Source organism: Protopterus annectens, chromosome 17.part0, assembly GCF_019279795.1.
Source record: "Protopterus annectens isolate FY-2018-M chromosome 17.part0, PAN1.0, whole genome shotgun sequence".
Taxonomy (NCBI): Eukaryota; Metazoa; Chordata; order Ceratodontiformes; family Protopteridae; genus Protopterus; species Protopterus annectens.
Genome location: NC_056751.1, coordinates 281365906 through 281379583, shown reverse-complemented (window position 1 = coordinate 281379583; position 13678 = coordinate 281365906). Strand labels below are relative to the sequence as shown.

Sequence of the window (13678 nt, the reverse complement as noted above, 5' to 3'; positions counted from 1 at the left end):
AGGAAGACAAGTAATGAGAAGGCATGAGAATTTAGGTAAAGATTTAAGAATAGCTGGGAAGGTATATTCTTGAAGTTAGCAACTGATTAGCTAATTTGGGTCAGTAAAAGTGTGGCTAGCACATAATACTGATCATAGTTTGGAGCATGACGTCTCCCCTATAGTGGCTAAACAGTAGTTAAGCTTTTGCTGGAATACTTTAAAGTTGGTTTAAGACCTAAGTTCTAGGGGAATGGAGTTCTGTAGTTTTGCTATGTAAAGTGAATACAGTGAATCACAAAATCTTGGACATGGAGGTGCCTATCTAGTGTTGATCTTGGGATATGAATTCTCTCTTTGGAATATATTTAGTTATGATGTTACTAAGAGCAAGACTTTTACTCTGGTTATAAGGGATCTTGTGTGCTGTTTTCAGCTGGACATTCTTCAGCCAGATTTGGAGTTACAGCCACTGATTTTGTTGAAGGACTGTACAGTGGCTGGTCTTATGAGGTAGGATTCAGGCAAATATACCAATTTTATTGAAGCATTTTTTCAAATTTATTTACAGATGTTTTATAATTTGTTAATATGAGACTGGCATAAAACAGAGGTGGGACTAAAAAAGTTTGGGACAGAAAACAGTTGAGCTTCAGGTGTTAGGTAGGGTATAACGTTGTACAACATTCATAACGTTTGCTTGTTTTTTGTCATGTAAAAGTTAACATGAGGATCAAATGAAAGTCAGAAGTCAGACTACATAGAGCCCTATGACACAAACATACAAAACAATCCAAGTTCTACTTCAGCAGTTAGCTCAGAATCTTCATAAGATACCTCACTCAACTGAATACTTAATCAGATTCATTGAGGCAATTGCCATAAATCTCTTCATGTACTCTGTGTTTATATCACAGCTATCTTCTTTAGATTTAGTTAAACATATCCCCAGTTTATTTCTCTCATTATGAGCAGCCATATATTTATCCCTATGGGTGATTGTAATTTTAACTAAGTCCTTTTAAATCTCGGTTACTGAACTTTCTTTCTTCCTTCAGGCTTAAACCACTGGTAAATGTTCTTACTTGACCAGTCTTCACAATAAGACGATTCAGATTTTATTCCCATGCCCTACAAACAGCATTAGTGACCGCTATCCTATCCTCTCAACGTAGTTATTCAAAAGAACTAAACACCACACCTACCATTATGCAGGACATCTCATTCCATCCAACAACGGGGTCCTATCTTATTTAATATTATCTCAGCAATTAACTGCAGTCTACTTTGTTCTGTTAAATGTGTGAATTTGGCACTTGGATGGTTTTCTAATATAGTCCCCACTCTACCAAAATGTACTTACCTAGCCAGCTAGAATACTAAAGGATGAAAAATATCCCAAGCTTAACTTTGATAATACATATTAGATAGATACATATATGTGTGTGTGTGTGTGTGTGTGTGTGTGTGTGTGTGTGTGTGTGTGTGTATGTGTATGTGTGTGTGTGTGTGAGAAAGAGATTACATCATCATTAGTAGAACATACCAATGTCAGAAACCCAAATGAGTGAACATAAACAGAAATGTGTGACATACAAAATGAGTGAATCACAAAATATTGACAACTTCTGCTCTACTATCAGTAACCCATATCAAGTATCATCTGAATAGTGGCACTGTTAGGGAAAGCATTTTTAGCAATGTAATGTGTAGGGTTAGGGTTGGGGGCAGGGGATGTTCTGTGTAGGGTTAGGATTGGGGCAGGGGATGTTCTGTGTAGGGTTAGGATTTGGGGCAGGGGATGTAATGTGTAGGGTTAGGATTGGGGGCATGGGGTGTAATGTGTAGGTTTAGGATTGGGGCAGGGGATGTAATGAGTAGGGTTAGGTTTGGGGTCAGGGAATGCAATGTGTAGGGTTAGGATTGGAGGCAGGTGAGGTAATGTGTAGGGGTTGGGGGTAGGGAATATAATATGCAGGATTAGGGTTGGGGCAGGGGATGTACTGTGTCGGGTTAGGATTGGGGCAGGGGATGTAATATGTACGGGTTAGGGTTAAGCACACATGAATAAGAACATCAGACTGCCTTATATGTACCATAAAGTGTCATAAATACTTTGAAACTATGTTACATTGAAAAGACGTAATTAAAACCAGTACTTTGGCAGGAAGACAAGCATCCTGCACCTTGGTGTCCTCATATCCCAGGGATGTGATATAAACTACCTCAGGGATTGTTCAACAATGCAGAAAATCAGAACATCCTTTCCAATGTCCACTAATCTCACAAAAAATCACCCATATATTATTACTTTACCTAAAATAAAACAGGAACTCATGTAAAAAATAATAAAATGAAACAGGAACTCATGCTAAAATCTAAACCACAAGCACTTGGAACTATGAACATGATGGGAAACTTTACTACCACTAAGCACTTTTACCTATAAAAGTAAGATATACTTCTTCAGAGTAATATACAATTCTGCAGCTGCTCAACACATAAAACTTTGTCACATGATGAATTATGTCTTATGAAGCCATTTAAAAATCATTTAAGATATATATTATATTCAATAACATTTTAACCACATGAATAAAATTTGATTACATCTTTACTTTTCTATTTTTAAAAACATTATATGTTAATAACTGAGTTTAAACCTGGACATTTGCAATCAGTGTGCAGAACATTTCAAGTCTAGCCAAAAAACATATTCAAATTTTCCCTCTAGATTCTTGAAGTGCAAGGCAAGAGAGACCAAGACAGAATTTGAAGCTGCCCATCCAATTATCTAGGCTTACCTTGAAGGGGGAAGTTCTGAGCATTCCTGACATTATGGATGAAAGCGCTTAACTGATCTTTGCTGCTACAAGTTTGTCAATGAATGATATGGGTTTTACGTGATCCTAGTTTACTGGAATCACTGCCATTTTAGTTATTGGTTGCGTTTTGCAGTTTTCATTTCCATCCTTGTGGTTATTACCTTTAAGGTGGCAAGGGTGCTACTATTTTTAACATGTAGTGGAAGTTTGATCCAGATGTGGGGGATATGTTGGGATATTAATCTATTACTCTAACATGTCTTATCTGCTGATTAAGGTTTAGTTCCTTTAACCAAGTATTTGATGTACCATTAGTTCTGCAAAGGCAAATGAGATAAAATAAGGTTGGATCATTCATGGCATGAAAGGATATACATTTTTCTCCATGGAGGAGTCTGTAAGAAACTGAATACAGAGAAAGAGCTGACAGTCTCTTCTGATAACCAAGATTTTTGAGGCCACTGATCTTTTTAGATATGAATCTCTGAGGTCTCTCACATTATGTGATATGTTTATACAAATACATGCTAAAAGGTGATTTATACTCAATAATGGTCCTGATAAGATTTGAGTAAAGGGGAATTAAGACTTCTTTGCATTCAATGGAGATGCCTTTGGAAATTAGATAGGCTAGATAAAAGGCTTTCCAAACTACTGTGGAGACATGATGTTCAAATGATAAGGAATTATCAACAAGGGTAGCCAGATCAAATTGATGCAGGCAGCAGGCATAAACGGCACAATTTTTCCATGCTAAAAACTATCTTGAGTTATTCATTTCACTGCTTGAAAGACCATGAATTGAGTAAACAAAATTCCCACTTTGAAAGATAGAAGTCCTGCAGTGATGGTTTGTAGTTAATGTTAAATATTTCTACATTTGTTCCTCTGCCAAGATGACTGAGGCTAAACTGTTTCAGACTACTGCTGTTGCAGCCAGGGGATGATGCAGATTGCCAAGTACAGCACCATCTCCTAAGCAACTAATCAGGGAGGAAGACCTCAAGTATATTTCATAATTTCATAGCTTTTGAATGGTAGGCCAACAAGGAGGGAAGGGACCAGAGTTACTGGACTAGATTCCTCTTAGCCTCATTAATTGGGTGATGTTTAAAGGCTTTCATGGACTTGGAAGGGACCCAAAGGCAGGGACATTTTAAAGTTAAGAAAAGCAATGTTAGCTTGAACTGATACCTCCAAGACACAAGCTCAAAAGTTTCATAGCTGCACATTTTCTTTTAACTAAATTGTAGGATCTCAGTCATGTGATTTAAGGATGACTGCTTAGCTCTTAAAATTACTCTAGCAGCAGGATGACATAATAAAAAATGTTAGCACTTTTGTCTAAAATATTAGGCTTCTTCAGACCCTTTAAGATACGAACTATCAAAGGAAATATGATGTTTTAGGTGAAAGCACTGACATTTTTTGTATTTTGCTGGTAAAGTTGTATGGTCTGTCACTCATGCCACCAGTTTCAGCACACACACACAGGTATACAGATAGATATATGCAAGATATATAATATAGATTTACTACCATTTGATTGAGCAGTACTTGACTGAAAATCAAATGTGTGAAAGAATTTGACTGGAAAGCAATTGATCGAAAACCCATTTGACTGAAAACAATTTCAGTGCTGACTGAAACCCATTTCACTGAATCACAAATAATTGAAAATATTCAATATAAGAAAATACAACATAAAATAGTGTTTTTGCATGGTGGCAAGCCCCCTTGCACCCTCACATCCCCTTTAATTACATGTACTATATGCCTGCACAACCACTTGAAGAAAAGATAAAATACCATACACAATAAATCAGTGCTTGTGCACTAATACTGATTCATGGTGTACAGTGTTTTATCTTTTCTAAAGTGGTTGTTCAGCCAAGGAGTTAGTTTATATAATTAAGGGGATGGGGTGGGGGCAAAGCCCTCCACATTGGGCGGGTGCAGAAGTTCTTTCTCCCTGCAAAAACACTATTCTATGTTGTATTTTCTTATGCTGAATATTTCAATGAGTTGTGATTCATCGAAATGTGTTTCATTCAACTGAGTTTTCAGTCAATTGCATTCCATTCAGTTGGGTTTTCAGTCAAATTCTTTCAAACATTTGATTTTTCTGTCAAATACTTTTCATTCAATCACATGACAGTAAATCTATAATACATATATGTGTGTGTGTGTGTGTGTGTGTGTGCATGTGTGTATGCTATAATGCACTTGTGTACATCAAAAGCTAACACTATTCTTTAGTGAAACGTGTGGCAATGTACAACACTGAAGAAATTCCTAAGTATGAAATTCAACTATAAATAGTATGCAGTGTCACTGAACACAAGTTTTTTTTAAGTTAACCATATTAAGTGCAATAAGCACCATTTATAGGTAGGGATTCCCAATGTTAGCAACAGAACAGGAAGGCAACAGTGCCTTGACTGGGCTGACTTGCAAAACTATCATTTTCTGAAGTAGAATCTGAAGTTTTGGCTCCTTGGGTAGCAAAAGACAAATTTAACAAGACATCTCAAACAAGCAGACTTAATCCACTAACTTCAATAAATGTCTGAGATTTTTCTATATCTGTGCATATGCTCTCCTCCAGTTATCTAAAAGTTTGGACTCTAATGATAACCTACCATAGTTTCTGGTATGTGAGAATTCTGTCCAAAATATTCATCCAGTATCACTCTGACCTTTTTGCCTTCCTGCCTATGCACTTCTGTCAAAGTATTGCTTTTATTTAAATATATATATTTTTTCTGAGTAATTCTGAATCTTGTTTTCTACTCTCTGCTATCAGCAGATTAAATGATTAGTGGATATCAGCATTCTTCTGGTCAGCAGTTTTGAAGAGGGGATAAAGACAATAATTTGCCAAGTCATATTTATGTAGTTTAACAATGCAAGATGAGTACCTATTTAGGTTAGAATCACATTTATTAAGCAAACTTTTTACTGTGTAGTCATGTGCTCCACCTGTCTGTTGTGAATGCAAATATCTTGGACATGAAGTAATATGCTGAATCTCATAGGCTTTCAAAAATATATGAACCGTAATGATCGGTCTCTTCTCTGATATTACTTGATGAGGTATTCCATGTCTTACAGATATTGACGAATGTGAATTTTTTTACAACAGGCATAGATGAGACTGAACTCAACGTCTAGATACTCGGAATAACAGCCAGCACTTAGAAGAAAGTTGAGATTACTATACTGGAAAAGTAACTCCCTCTTTTACCAAGGTAATGTCAGAATTTCATGAAGCATCAGTTCCTTAGTCTGATTCTAATTTATTTGCATTTTACGTAGTGAACAGCTTTGCACCACTTGCTTTATCTGTCCTGTTATGATTTTCAGAACTGATATCGCTCTTCATGTGTTTTCTTTCTCACTGTGCTTGCTTACCATTGAGCCTCCCCACTATTAGCCCTGCCCACTTCTTTCCCCCTTCCTGAGTTTTCCAGTACTAAGGAGATGAAGCAGATGGGAACGTTCATGCAAGTAACCATGGTAATGTCTGTGGCATCACTGTCATTCCAACAATGAGGGCCGCTGTTTTGCCCCTGACACTACCCCTGGTAGAGAATGTGGACACCCTCATTACTGTCATGGGCATCCTATGCTATATTTTATTCAGTGTGTTTGCTCCTACACACCCATCACTAGTGTCACTAGCTTGAGATCATCAAGCGCATCCTTCCAAGTCTTGTGTGCCCTAGTAACATGCAAGGTACCAATACCGTTCGAGATGATGGTTATAAGGGAGCAGTTTGATCTGACTGGGGCTACCATATCATTGCACCTAAGATGAATAAGCCAGTAAATGCTGCCCACTCCCAATTATTCTCTCCCCGGCTCCTCCAATACCAAAGCTGGTATTAGAGCTGTGGTCCAGTAGAAACTATTTGGTCAATGCATTTCATTCATCAGACCACTACTATATATCCAATAGGAAAGAGACAAGTATTAGGAAATATACATTCTGTACTTGTTATCTATGTTTTACCTAATAAGGAATATTTCCTTTTTGCTACATGGATAACAAGAAAGGTTCAGGCTAAGGAAAACGAAACTTAAACTTAGCATTCAGTAATTTCCTTGGCTTCAGGATACTTTTGTAGTCATGTACACCAGCCTGCTAAAAAACATGTATTTTTAGTTTAACCCTTTACAGTCCTCCCTTTGCTTAGAAAGCATCACACCAAAATTGCCTTTCATAGACCAAAAATGTCGTCACACATTTTGCCAAATCCTCCAAAGACTGTCTTTTCATTTTCATTTTTCATGAAACTTTCATTAACATGCTTCATAAATGACACATTTTCAAAATTACTGACATGCATATTCTGTAATACAATGTTAGATCGAGATGCAATAAGCCTGGTTATTAAAATCTTGTACAGAAATAAAAGCAAAAATAAACTTACAATAATAATAACAATGGGCATAATAAATTTTAAAACACTACCACCCCAGCCGGAAAACAGACTGGTGAGCCATCCCCAGTATGAGCTATCTGCCTCTTTAGTATTTGATAGCTCTGCCACTTTTTGGATAATTTCCAAACGACTACATATGGAGAGCTCATTATCAGGAATAAAAGTACAGCACATGTACCCCCTTTTGATGCAAGCACTAAATCAAGTGCCATTTGGTTCTGCAGCACTACAGCACACATAGTACTCAGTTCCACAGTGATCAAATTAATAGATTCAAATGTGGCATTGCTCAGTACGTGTAACAGTTTAGAAAGCTTTTTCAAATCCCAAATTGTTTTTGGAGCCCCATAAGCATGAAATATACCAGTCCCAGAAATAACATCATCACCAAGGTCCATATGAAAAAGTCCCTTGAAGACTGCCCTTTCCAGGCCATGATGATAGATCCATGAAGCATCAATTTTGCCAAATGGATTTTTTACAATCTGAGTCTCTCAGGTACTGCGTATTGTTCCACTAGGTGAAGTGGTTGTATGTCGAATAGCAGGAATTTTATAGCCAATAAAACAAATTCCGCTCCAATTTTCAGGCAGCCACTTGTAAGCTCTTTTCCCAGAAATAAAATGACATCCTTCACTGAAGGCTGTTATAGATGAACTCAAATTATTATTGGTTACTGGTTGCAAAAACACGTTTATCTCTAAATCTTTACTGATGCTACTGACATTTCTAGTATTTGTGGCGCTTAAAAATAACCAAGTTTGTCTCGAAGATGTTACATCTGTGGTGTTAGCCCAAGTTAGTATTACTGGGCATTCAGTCCAATCTGTATGGTATAAAAAAGCTCTACATGTCTTATTTCTGATAGTAACCAAATTTACCAACATGCATAATCTTACTATTGTCATACTATTGTGGTATTGCAAAGACTATGTACCACCTTCTTTGAACCACTTTGTTGAAAGCATAAGACACCTGTTTGAGCATATGTCAAAGAAAGAGATGCAGGTTTGGTCATACTGGTTACCACATTCCCAGTGTCATTTAATAAGGCTCTGAGAGTCTCAGAACTATCCAATAGAACCACTCTAGATAACAGTAAATTATGTGCTGCCAGAATGGCTGCACACACCCAACAATTGCTAACATTGAAACTCCTTGCATAGGTTCATAAGGCAGCATAAAAAGTTTTAAAAGGGGGATGTCAGTTTATCATGCTATGTTTAGTTTTGGGAGTTATCAGCCACTGCATTCTCTTTTTGAAAGACTGAATGGTACTTAAAGTTCCTGCTGGAATCAGGAAATGTAGCAGTAGAACAAGAATAACAACTGCAGTCATCAAGGCAACAATCAGGCATGAAGAACGAATTGGATGGGGTCAGAGTGGATCTTCACAGATGTCCAAGCACAAGTGTGGTTTGTAGTGAATAAAGGCTGCGGTTGTTATTTAGCTCCCATGAGCAGTGCTTGGTAACTTGACTCAGGGAAAATGTCCTTTTCCTGTAATCCTACTGCATTACTCACCACTTCTGTGCTCGGACTCCCTCTTTTTTCTTCAGGTACATGAAGAAACTGGTTCATTATCCAACAAGGCTGCAGCAGCAGAGTGAAAAGGGGTGGGCTGACTTCCCTCATCTGGCACTGTCTTGCAGACATGGTAGATGTGGACCCAGGTTGAAGACTCCTCGAGTGTGACCGCTGTGGCTGTTGTAAGGACCACCAGGAATGGGCCTTTCCAGCGAGGCTTGAGAGCATGGCATCTGGAGAAGGATCATATATAGACACAATTGCCTGGGTGGACATCGTGTCACATTTGGATCTGGCTGGAGCTGGGCAGAGACTACCTGCAAATGGTAGTGCTGTAGAACAGAAACAAGTTGTTTACAATAATTGAACAGTGCATCATCACTTAGTTGTAGCTTGAGATTAGTGGGTAGGGGTGCAGCTGGCATCCTCTTATGTTACCCCATTAGGATTTCATGTGGAGAGAACTTTTGTGGTAAACTAACTGCACTTGAAAGAGAAAACAATACTAAAGGCAGTGCTTCTGGCCATTTCAATCCTGTCTGCAGTAAGCTTGGCTAATTTAGTCTTTAATGTCTGGTTTACTCATTCTACGATGCTTGAAGCCTGAGGTCTGTGGGGGTAATGTAGCTGAATAGTGATATTAAATACTTTACAAATGTGCTGCAGAATCTGTCCAGTGAAGTGGGTGCCTCTATCTGACTGAATGCAGCAAAGAACCCCTAACAGGGGTATGAGTTCAAAAAATAACATTTTGGCCCTTGTGGCTGCTTCATTTCGAATACATGGATAAGCTTTTACCCAACCAGAAAAAACATCTACAATGACTAAAACATACTTAAACCTTAACTTGGTGGCAATTTAATAAAATCCCACTGTATACAACAAAAATGCCCCTTGGTTTTTTGATATGATGGGTGGGGGCAGCAACAGATTTAGATACATTAAAAGAAAACAAGTATTTACAAGATGCTGGATGTCCTCCAAAGCATAAGGGGCATACCAGTTAAAAGTTGTTTTAACAATGCATTTTCACAGATGGGAAGGCAAATGATCAGCCTGTGCCAACTGAGCTAAAAAAGCTTTTGAAACTACTAACCTTCCATCTGGATGGTGCCAAAGTGAGCCCAGGGAAATGACAGCAGCTGTCATGAATCCACCTTACCCTTTCAGAATCATCAGCTTGATTCTAAAATATAATCACCTCCTGTAATGATATAGGTACATTTTCAACTTGAAGAGGCTGAAAAAAAGAAGCCTGAAGAGGATTTAATAAAGCAGCCTGTCATGCTCTGCTGGCAAAAGCATTTCTCATAGACTCAAAAGAAGAGTCTGATTTATGTGCATTGCACTTGATCAGAGCAATCTTCTCTGGCAGGAGCAAGGCATCTAACAATTCTTGAACAAAAACAGCATTTTTAATAGTTATGCCTGTGGATGTCAAATCCGCCCCCCCCCCCCACAGTGTTTCAAAATTATGCACAATACCACAGGCATATCTAGAGTCACTATAGATAGTGACTCTTTTTCCCTTTGCTAATTTACAAGCCTCAGTAATGACTACCAGTTCAGCTACTTGAGCAGACACATTTCCCTGCTCCCTGTAACTGACCAGTCAATAATAGTCACTAATACAAACAGAAAAAGCAGCTGTTATCTGTCCATCTTCTCTTCTTATGCAAGATCCATCAACAAATAGGATGAGGTCAGGGTCCTGTAGAGGTGTATCTTGGAGATCAGATCTAGGAGGAAACACATGGTTATCAACAAAAGCACAGTCATGAGGTTCACTCTCATCAGCAGTAGGGATTATGAAAGAGAGAGGCAGAAATATAGTGTTTTAGTTTTCAACAATAAGGCATCTACAGAGTGTGGCATTGCAACAAAAGTATCATCACCCAGGGTGAGTGCTGCTGCCATATCAACTAACTGGGCAGTGGTGGCCATGGATCTGAGATAAGGGGGAGGGTAGCTGCCACTAGATCAAGATTTGAGATAAAATAAGGAGCTGGCCTAAAACCATCATTCATTTTCTGAGCTAATAACCCCAATGCTTCCTTGTTGCATTCACAACAGAAAAGATACAACAACTTAGAATAGTCTGGTAATCCTAATGCTGGTGGATTTGAAACAAGAGATTGTAACTGAACAAAAATTTGTTCATGGCATGGTTGCCAAGGAAATGGCTCAGGAGCATCCTTTTTTAATAACTCTAAGAGGTGCTTGACAACTTCAGCATGGTTAGAAATCCATTGTCTGCAATAGCCTGCTAGCCCAAGAAATCCCCAAAGTTGCTTCAAAGTAGTCAGCCTCAGGGTCGTCTGTATAGTGGTAATGCTCCAGGGTAAGATGTGTTGTGCATTTTTAGAAATTAGGTGACCCAAGTACTGAACTTGTACTTGCCAGAGCTGGAGTTTAAATTGGTTTACCTTAAACCCTAATTCAGTTAGTTCAGTCAGAAGATAAATAGTGTCAGTCTGACAGTCAGTAAGAAAGTCAGAAGCTAAAAGAAGATTATCTACATACTGCACTAAAGCGGACCCACAAGGTAATTGGATGCTATCTAACTGCTTTTTCATTTCTCTGGAAAATAATGTAAGCAATGCAACATATCCCTGTGGCAAATGAGTCCAAATGTATTGTCCTCTGTATGTGAATGCAAACACATACTGACTGTTAGGATGAATTGGGATTGAGAAACATGAAGAGATATCAATAATTGAGAAGGTGGTAGCTGAGGGAGGAAATTAACTGAGTATAGTTTCTGGGTTAAGCACAACAGGAAAAGCAGGTATTATTGCAGCATTTATAGCCTTTAAATCCTGGACAAACCTATATGTGTCTTTACCTGGTTTCATGAATGGTAAGTAGTAGGTACAATGATTCCCTGCTGCAATAATGCTGAAATGACTGGCTCAATTCCAGTTTCTGCTTCCACAAAAAGTGTGCATTCTGCTACTATAGGTAGAAATTCATATGGTTTTAAAAATGTGACCCCAGTCCAAATTACTTTTATGAGTCTTAACTTATTCTCATGGGTAGTTCATAACTGTGAAGGAACAGTATTCAGTAATGATGCATCTGACACTTGCATTGAGTCTGTCTCAGAGAGTAGAGAAAAAAAGAACATCTTTATCCAGCTGTTCTGAGACAACACCCATTTGCATTACCAGAGACTCATCCAGCACATTTAAATACACTCCATCTGGTGTACAGAACACTGTGCATTGTAGTTTGCAAAGATCATCCCTGCCTAGAAGGTTAGGAGGTGCCAAAGTTCCCACAATAAAAGCATGTGTGTCAGTTAGTGTTCCCAGTTGAATACAAACAGAAACAGTTTCATGGTAGTTCAGATGAACCCCTGAGACTCCCACTCCATGTATCATGGTGCCAGACAAAGGAATATTTGGGGAGATGATACATTTATCATAGCTCTAGTAGCTCCAGTATCTATTAAAAAGGCACACTAGTATCTTGAATTTTAATGTTAGCAAATGGACCTTTCTGTCTTACAGGTATAAAGGAAATAGCTGTGATTCCTGTTCATGGCTGTCCTATGTGGTTTGCTGCCAAGGGGTATTCCATGCGGGAGGCTGCTGTTGTGGTCTAGCATTTTGCAGACCTTGTGAGATGCCTCAAATGGATTTCTGGATGGCAGTGATGCATTCACTGGCTGCAAGAAAGGGAAACTGTCTCACCAATGGCCATTTTGTCCACAATTAAAACCCTGAACTGGGTCCTTGTGGGGTCAGAGTTTGAGTATTGCTAAAATGCTGAGGAAACAGTGCCTGGTTTTGAAAAATTCTGGGTCTATTACAGCTCCCTCATCCTCCCCTGTTCCTAGCCCTAAAACAGGGCAAAGCTTTGAACTGTTGAAGTTGTATATTCAATAGTTTTTCCTGCTGGTCCTTTTTCTTATGGGTGAGGGTGTCTGCTAAATACTGAACTCGATTAACTAGCTCGTGAAGGCCTAAACTTGGCCAATTTAAGCAAACTTTCTTTAACTGGTCACGAATAGTAGACAATAGTCCATCAATGAAAGCAGCTGAGATATTTGGAAATCCACAGCAGACCAAGGGCAAACTGCATAAATAGTGGAAGATGCTGTGTCCCATGGGCAGGGTTAGGGACCTGATGTAAAGGATGCAACTATGCAGCTGAGAGGTCAGCAGCACAGTTTTCTTCCTCTGAAGAGGACTCAGTATCAGCATCATCTGGGTTATCCCCATCTACAATTATAAGGACTTGATGAACTAACTGACGTGAAAGCAGCTTGTGTCGTCAAGTGGAGGAAAAGAAAACTCCTTTTTTGTGTAACCTAAGAAAACTCTTGTACATTAAGGAAGGGGTTTATCTGTCTGCTCATTAGTGGAGGCTGAGTTGTCTAAGAAGGTGCCCTTGTGAGATGCTTTGGAGTGAGTGTGGCTAGCAATAGGAGAGCGAAAGTGCACTGCTAAAAGGCTTAGAGGGTGTGGTAAAAGAATGAACTCTACTTACTAGAGGAAGAGGTAGTTGTGAAAGAAAGAGTTCCCTGAGAGGGAAGTGAGGCACGAGTAACTGCAAAAGGATGAGTTCTGTGAGAGGTTGGTGAAGTTATAGAAGTAGAAGAAACAGTAGGATCTTGTTGATCGGAGGGGAACATGATAACGTGGGGGGTGCAGTAGGCACCACTGCACCAAATACACAGTTGTCCCCAGTCTACTCATGTTAACCAAGTTGCATTTTTTAAGTTCCCTGAGGGGATAAAGGCCATAATCATTCCTTCCTCTGGCAATATGATTGCTGAAGGCAGGTTAACTGTCTTATTAGCTGCCTGTAACTGAGTTTTTAATTTGGCTGTATTATGCTTTAAACTACAAACAATAGATTATTTTCTCTGCTCTTAGATTCTATCTGCCATGC

The 13678-nt window shown here is 38.8% G+C and overlaps 1 protein-coding gene across 2 annotated transcripts in view; it reads left to right on the top strand.

The window, feature by feature from the left end:
* Positions 1 to 13678, top strand: part of LOC122791756 (potassium voltage-gated channel subfamily A member 2-like) — a 370694-nt gene that overhangs the window by 113527 nt on the left and 243489 nt on the right. For both annotated transcript variants that reach the window (XM_044059679.1, XM_044059680.1), the window contains exon 2: positions 5950 to 6055. The gene's annotated coding sequence lies outside the window, so the exon portion shown is untranslated. The remainder of the gene's footprint in view (positions 1 to 5949; positions 6056 to 13678) is intronic.